Source organism: Agelaius phoeniceus, chromosome 2 (assembly GCF_051311805.1).
Source record: "Agelaius phoeniceus isolate bAgePho1 chromosome 2, bAgePho1.hap1, whole genome shotgun sequence".
Classification (NCBI taxonomy): Eukaryota; Metazoa; Chordata; class Aves; order Passeriformes; family Icteridae; genus Agelaius; species Agelaius phoeniceus.
Window position 1 is genome coordinate 29,115,706 of NC_135266.1, and position 7,911 is coordinate 29,123,616.

At 53.0% G+C, this 7,911-nt stretch overlaps 1 long non-coding RNA gene across 2 annotated transcripts; it reads left to right on the forward strand.

Moving 5' to 3' along the window:
- Nucleotides 1-690: 690 nt before the first annotated feature.
- On the forward strand, nucleotides 691-7,911 carry LOC129117474 (uncharacterized). 2 transcript variants are annotated; one of them, XR_008533843.2, is made up of 4 exons: nucleotides 691-849; nucleotides 4,608-4,752; nucleotides 5,701-5,814; nucleotides 7,607-7,911. It is a non-coding gene; the product is annotated as an uncharacterized LOC129117474 (long non-coding RNA). The 2 variants fall into 2 exon arrangements; XR_008533844.2 differs by having other exon boundaries at nucleotides 699-849; nucleotides 4,605-4,752.

Below are 7,911 nucleotides of genomic sequence, written 5' to 3' on the forward strand. Positions count from 1 at the left end.
AGGGCAAAGTAGGGGGCTCGGGAACCGGCAGGGCAAAGTTGGGGGCTAGTGGCGGAGCCGTCCTTCCTACCGGGAGAATATGCTATCAGGAACGGGCAGGGAGCGCCGGCCGGCTCCCAGCCGGGGAGCTGAGTGAAACCCACGGGTAGTCTCTCATCCCTCCCCTGTATTACTTCTCCTTTCCAGAAAGCTGCTCCTGCAATGTCCACAGCCTGCTTGGGTTCTGATGGCTAGGTGTTTGATCAGTCCCACTCTTCCCTCCTAACACTTTTTTTCCTCGTCTGGAGTCCCGCGTTTCCCCTCGGTGTAGAACCCCGCGAGTTTTCGTGCAGCCTGTCAGTGGCTGCTGGAGCGAGGGGTCCGCTGGAGCTGGAGCGAGGCTGCCCTAGGTGGTGGCTCTGTCCCTCGCCCATCCCGGCCGAGCACAGGAGGGATAGGACCGTGTATGAAACTGTTTGTCCTCAACTCACTAAGTCCATGATGGACTAGTCAACGCTTCTCCGCCCGGTGCCCAGCCGAAGGGCGGCTGGTTGTCCCCAGCCCTGCCGCTGAGCGTGCAGGCGATCACCTTGAGAAGGGGTTAGGGCTGTCCCGGCGCTTAGGCCACCGCCGCGCCCTCCTCCCGTGCCTGCCATCGGCCTGCGAACTTTCCGGTGGGGTAAGTTCTCCTTTAAGAAAGCGAACTGTTCCTTATGCATATTTAAGGCTGTTTGTCACCGGTGCCCAGCTGACACGGGTCTGGAGGCTCACACGCGGGACCCGAGCTCTGGAGGAGTAAATCATCCCCACTTTAAAACCACCCTCTGCCAGGGCTCCAGTTGGGAACTCCTTGCATTGCTCTGAACACATGTAAGTCATGGGGGGCGGGGGGGGGGGGGGGAATGGGGGGGTGCTGGGGAGACGGAAGGGGAGACTGAGCCTATGTAGGGAGATGAGTAGGATATTTTGGTAATTTCCATCACCAACATCCCCCCCACCTCGAGCCCACCCTCCCCCCCCCCAAAAAAAAGAAAAAAACCCCTTGTCCTTGGGTTTTAAAAAACAATTCAGAACAATTTATTATTATTATTATTATTCGCCCAGCCTAGGGACTCCTGCCCCCCTCAGCATGCCTGGAATGCCTGGATCCCTAAGATCGGTGAGGTTTCCTGACTTCCTCCCTCTTTTTGTCCTGCACGAGAGCGCTTTGCTGGGCGCGCAAGTGTGCGTGTGAGGAGCGGAGAGCAGCGCCGGGAGGGTGAGCGGAGCCCTCGCTTCAGCCGGGGGGCAGGAGGAGACCTCTCACGTCACCCGCGGATCAGAGGACTCCTCCGTCGCGCCGGGGGGGGGATCCCGGGCAGCCTCTTCAGCCCACAGAGAGCGGGGGGAGCCTTCCGGGGACGCGAGTGCCTCGGAAAAGCCCCCTCCACAGGCAGGCACCCTGCCACCTCCGCGGGGGTGTACTTCTGTACGTGTGTGCGAAACGCCACAGCGTATGTGAAGGTCAGGCTTGTGAGCTTCCACTGCAGCTCAAATGGGAAGGAGCAACTTTCAGTGCTCTGCTCTTAGTGGTTTCCTGCCTTTTAAAGTGAACTTGTTCGAGTGTGTTATTCAAAATGTGGTTCAGTAGTTATGCCTTCAAATTAAGTTGCTTCTCGGTCCTCATCGGGAAAAGCAGACATGTGTCCTCAATTGTATAGTATATATATATATAAAAATCTACTAGGTACTTTATGATTCCATCTGGAGAAATTAAAAGCCCAGAGCTGTAATGCTTATTCTTACATAGTTTACAAAAAAAGGGGGAAATGTGTGAGACACATGTCTCCAAATATAACCAAAGTGCTTTCCCTTCTGGTTAAAAAGTTGCATGCAAATGTTTTCATTTTAACACTCCCTGCCACCTGTACTTCTCAGGGAAACTTTTCTTGGCGTTAGTGACGAAGCACCAATAGTACTTATTAATGAATTAATTATTATTATGGCTGCTGAATTGACTTAAAGTGCTTTGGAGGCGAAACTGATCCATGTTAATCAGTTACAATTAATTGTGTTTCAGCTGCTGTGTCAAACACAGTTTCAAAGACGAAGGCGAGAAGGCTGTGCATGGGGTGTAGGGAAGGGGGTGATTCGGAGACTCTTCCCGGCTCCTTGCTCAGAGATGCCCTCTTGGATTGCAGAAACCGGCGCAATGTTGTCCCGGTGCCCCCGTCAGGTCACACAGAGGTGCGAAGGGCAACTTAGGTGACAAACTCCTCTTTCTCCTACCAAAAGCTGCAAAGATTAAGAGGGTCTAGGATTTAGGAGCGCAGCCCCGCAGGGAGATTTCCCTCAGGAGTTCGCATTACGGGGAGGGCAGCGGGCGTGGGCTTTGCTGTGCCGTCCCTGCTTGGCCGCTTTGGTCAGGGCTTTTGTGTCGGCGGCAGAGACAAGGAGGCAGCGGTGGGCAGCGAGGGATCCACAGAGTCCTCTCGCGGGGGGGCGACTGCATCCCGCGGCCAGGAGCATCTGGGGAGAGGGGAGCGGGGGAAGAGGAGAAAATAGCTCCCCGAGGGGACAAGCGACAGCTGGGCCGGGCTCTGTGAATGCCAGGGAGGCCAGAGGGACGGCCGCAGGGCCGCGGGCAGGAAAAGCTGGGTCGCGCACACGGGCAGACGAGACGCCGAGGGGAGGGCTATTCCCTGCCGTGCCGCTCCCCGGCCGCCCCGCCGCCGGCGGGACCTGGGTGCTGGGGGTGCCGGGCGGGCTCAGCGGGGAAAGCTGGGGACGAGCAAGGCCAGGGAGAGGCGCTGAGACAGCCGGGCAAAGCCTGGTGGAGCTCCCGGGGCCGATGTGCCGAGGGGAGGCCCCAGGGCCGCCGTTTGGGCAGCGGGGCACAGGGGCCGCCCGGCCCGTGCGTGCCCAGCACGGCGGCTGCGGGGCAGCGTCGCCTCCACGGGGCGTGGAACGCGAAAGCGGAGCGGGCACTGCCTCAGCTGGACCGGGCGATGGTTGGGGTCGACCTGGCTGGGCCGGGGGCCGCGCACCGGCTGCCCGCACCCCCAGCGGGAGCTGGTGGCGGGGAAGGGCTGGAGACAAACTTGGCGTCTTTTGCCAGGGAGACGGGATTTTCCACAATGATAACGACCCCTTTTCACAAAAGTTAGGGGCGGGAGAGAGGGAGAACTGGAGGTTCTCCCCGGGCTGGGCGCCTCACCCTTGTCCTGCCTGCCCCTTGGCCTTCGCGGCGGGGGATGAGCCCGTCCCGGGCGGCACCAGGCATCATCAAATACTGCTTGTCCTTAGAGATTTACACTTCGCAAAAGTAAAGTAAAGCTCTCCCCCGCCTCAGCTTCAATGTGACTTTTTTTTTTTTTTTTTTTTTTTTTTTTTTTTTTTTATGTCAGTCCGCAGAAAGGCAATTGGGAAACTCTATTCCCTCCCATCCTCTCTGGAATTGTGTTGCTGGGATTTTTTTGCGGTCTGATTTTTTTTCCTTCTCTCACTCCAAGTCTTTCTCAAAGACTCCCCCTTTCCTCCCTCCCTCTCTCTCTCTTTTTTTTTTTTTTTTTTTTTATTATTATTATTCCCCTTCATCATCCCATTGACTCTACTCAGCTTTTGCTTAAGATGAGCAAGGGAAAAAACAAACCACTCCACCCTGTATGTGCAAACGGACCTTTCTTGGAGAAGAGTAAAACAAACAAAACCCCTTTTACCTGCAATAGAAGATAGCGTACAAAATTATGCAAACCCCCCGCCCCCCGCCCCATCCTATATCAAATGCAGCTGAAATTAATTGAAAATTGTGGGAAGAGATGCGTTTTCCACGTGTGAACGTAACAGCTAAGGTCGGTCGGGTGGACAGGACACCTCGTTCCTGCTCATTACGGGTGGAATCGTTCTTTCCAGCTGGGATAGGTAGTGTTGCAGGTCTCGCAGAGGTGCAGGATGCAAATCTTCGGGTTTCGTACATCACAAAAGCAGGCTTCGTTGGATGAAACACCCATATTAACCAACTTTCTCCCTCTCCCTCCCTAGTTTTATTTATTTTCCTTGGATGCGGGACCGAGATGGCAAAAACCAAACAAAAGCACTTGCGTTTGTGTCGGCACTTTGTCGTCGGGGCAGCACCCGCATTAGATTATTGCCGAGGATTTATTTGCATGCAGCTGCAAACCCACAACCCGGCTGCTGACCGCTGCGCATAAAGGGCTGCCGGGGCCGGCCCCTGCCCGGCCGCCGCGGCTCCCGGTGGGAACACGGCCCGGGGGCCGGGGCTGGGGGGAGGATTTGGGAGTGGGATTGCTCCCGACACGGCCCGGGGGGTTGGTCACGGAGCCGACAGCAGCAGGGTCCCCGGCGCAGCCAGAGGCTGCAGGTGCGGGGGATGGGGGGAGGCGGGGGCGGCGCCGGCCCGCAGCCCCCTCCCCGCCACCCGGCTCGCCCCCAAAGGCAGCCGCAGCTCCCACTGGCCTTGCTCACAAGCACATCCGAGAAAAGCTTTTCCTAATGCCTATGTCCCGGGGACAAAAAAGGACCGGTGGCGGATCCTCGGGATTTCTCAGAGCTATTTTCAGTGCTTTGAAATTTGTAGTAATGTTGATGTTCTTTTTTTTCCCTCTTCTCCCCTTTCTTCGGCCCAGTAGCGTTTGGCAGCGTTTGACGAGGGAGCTATTAACCTTTGAAGCAAGGGCTTTAGGTTCAAACTACCTCCTTCGCAACCCGCTGTATGCCTCTCTCTCCCCACATAGAGGCACGATGCAAGGATGGATTTGGCTGCATGGGATCGATGTAAGTGTCTCCTCAGGCCTCCCTCTACCTCAGGCTGTGCTACCAAGTCTCCTTCATCTTCTCCCGGAGAACCCGGTGAAGGCACAGGGTTCCTGGAGCTTGAACTGGCTCCCCTCCGAGCACAGCGGGAGCAAAACCTGTCTCCGAAGCGGGGCCGGCTCGGGGACGAGCCCCACGGCAGCGCTGCCGTGGTCTGGCCCGTGTCTCTCTCTCCGTGAGGGGAAGGAGGGGGTCAAACCAGCCGTCCACAAACTTAAGGGGACTTCTGCCCGTCCCTCTGCTCCGACGGCCAGCATGGGACTGTAGGAGAAGGGCAAGAAAAACTGAGTTCAGGGAACTTAATTATTTGTCAGAGGAAAAAGCTGTTCCCACTCCATGCAGCTCCCTCGACTGGGCGTGAGCAGGGGAGGCCCCTCCGGGCTTTTCTGCCAAAGACAGGGGGCTAGGAGCGGGAGCTGCCAGGCAGGGAGGGCAAGGTCGGGAAACCTGCCCCGGAGGGAGAGGCTGGAAGGGCAGTGGGTGCACACAGACACACAGAAGGTCACGTTCGCCCCTCACAGCCCCACAGTGGTGCACGGAGATGAGCTGAGGGGCCGGGGGCGGGCACGGCCGGAGGGCAGCCCACCCCCCGAGCCGCCCCGTCTGACACCGAGCTCCCCCAGCGCGGCCCGGTCGCGGTAGGGACCCGGCCGGGCTGCGCTGGCACAGGAGGGGGTGCCTCCAACCCCATTCCCCCAAAAAACTGGGGAATAGGAGGCTGGAGTGCATGCGCAAATTAGGATGCACCTGTGGGCTGCAGTGGGCAGCGTTTGTGGGGAGCAGGTCAGTAACACGAGTGGCCAGGGAAAGCGCAAGGAAAGGCAGGAAGGGATGAAACCATTCGCTGACTCCTTGCGGAGCGAGGGTGTGTTGTCATCTTTGTTTTGGTTGTGTTGTTTTGTTTTGCAGGAGATTGGGACAATAGCTGGAGTGGATTATTCATTCCCATAGGGCAATACTTCCCTGTATGGGCTTCAGGATGCAGTTGGAAGCTTGGGAACAAAGCGGGCATCGAATGTCAAGGTAACTGGTCCCCTTCCTTTGTTTATGCTATTGTTAATGACGGGGCTCACTCAGCCCTGGCCTCAGCCGTGCTGTATGGCATTAATATTGACTTGAGAGAATAGGCAGGGCAATTAAAACCCAAACCCAGAACAACAGCAGCATCCAGCCCAAGCCCAGTTCTTCAGGTAAAACATGCTTCTTCTGGGCTACTGAGAATGATATAGTAGTCTTGCCTGGTATTCACAGAAACACACACACCGTTCATAAAATTAAACACATCCCTATACAGCATTAACACGTAGGGGAGACTCCGTAACCCTGTCCTTCAGTATCAAATCAAAAGGGAAAGGGCACTATTTTCAAATACCCACTTATTAGCATGAGGGAATTCTCGTCAGGATAAAAAAATCAAAGAAACTAATAAAAATACTATTTTAATTATGATAATCTAAAACTAGTAGAAACCTGAGCATTTATTGACTAATTTTCTTCTTCTCGAGGTAGTGGATGGTATTTAAAGTTCAACATTTCACACAGCTCCTTGTTTAGTTTAATTTTCTTGACAATCTAGGCAATTTCAGCAAAGTGGGTTAAAAATTTTGGTACACATCTGAGTATGGATCTGCATAAAATAGAGAAAGCAAGAGAAGTGGGGAGAGGATGTTTTATTATTTTAAGAAGAGAAGGGAGTGTATGTTTGCATGTGTGTGTGGATGCATGTGTGTGTGGATGCATATGTGTGAGAGAGAGTGAGAAACAAATGGAGAGATTTGCACCTTTCATTGGATCTGTAGCTTTAGTGTGGACTCTGAAACAAATATCTATTAGATTTCTCTGAAAAATATCCCACTCAGGCAGACAGATCCCTGTTTTGAATGAGAGCTCCAGATGATGAAAGAAATTTATGTTATTCCAGAACAATTGTTTATCAACTCTTTTTTAATTTTTTTTATTTTTTTCTAGAAAGATTAATTTCATCTCCCCTATCCTGGGCCCATTTTCTGTCAGTGTAGAGGTATAATAATGATCAATGCCCAGCACTTCTCATATCCTTTGTACTTGGTAAATATTTGTAATGTTTTGAATGTAGAAGGGAGGTGAAGAGATGAGCCCAATCTCAGCTTCAGAGGATCCTCATGAGTACTCACACAGAGAGAGGAAAAATCCAAACAACCAAGCCAACCTGTTCAGAAGACCCTCCAGCCCAAAACTCTACAGTCATGCAGTTAGTTTTTGTATTTTATCTGCCTGCTTGGTGAAAGGGTCTGCATACATCAGGCTATCTGGGTTTATGCCACCAGCTCCAGGTGTACACTAGTACTCCAGTTGAAAAGGGAACCTGGAGTTGTTGAGCAAACAACTCCTATTTGACTGTAGGGACTGAATGCTGTCTAGTCAGCTGTACAGAGCAGTGGCAGGGAAGTAGCTCCAAGTATTTCCAAAACTAATAACAAAAAGGTTACTATATATAAAATGTTTATACAGCCCACATTCCCTCAAGTTGTTTAAATTTCGGTTTGATGCATATAAATATAGCAGACATACCCAGTTTCCCATTAGCCCGTCCCTGTTTTTAAAAATCAATTCATTTCAGTTTGAAAGAATGGCCCCATACTCAAGACAGTCAACAACCCTTTGACTTTCTCCACTCAGTGTGGACCTCAGGAAGAAACAGCATCTGTCTTTGTCATTTCACATGCGTACCGCAGTGCCTTGACATTGTGTTTTAAGAGCAGGGCTACTACCAGGGAAAGGAACAGTCCCCAGCTGGTTCCCCCTTTCTAATCCATTTTCCCCCTTCTCATCTTAGGATCCTTTTGAGGAAGAAATAGTTCTGCTAGGACCCCATGCTTGGACTTTGGAGGGCATGGCGCAGTGGTCTGATATGAAAGCACTGTCCCTGCAGATGAAAACTCTCCTCTGTATCCTGCGCCTTGCAAGAGAAGCAGCGAAGGGACACTTGAAGTAACCAAGCATCTGGCATCAAGCCTGACAATCCACTTCACACTATGTGAAGGAAAGTTTGTTCCAAACCACATACTTTGTGGTGCTCAATACTAGTGTCAAACTGGTTTGAACTGTCCCAGGTCTAAAATAAAGATCTCCATTGTGGTA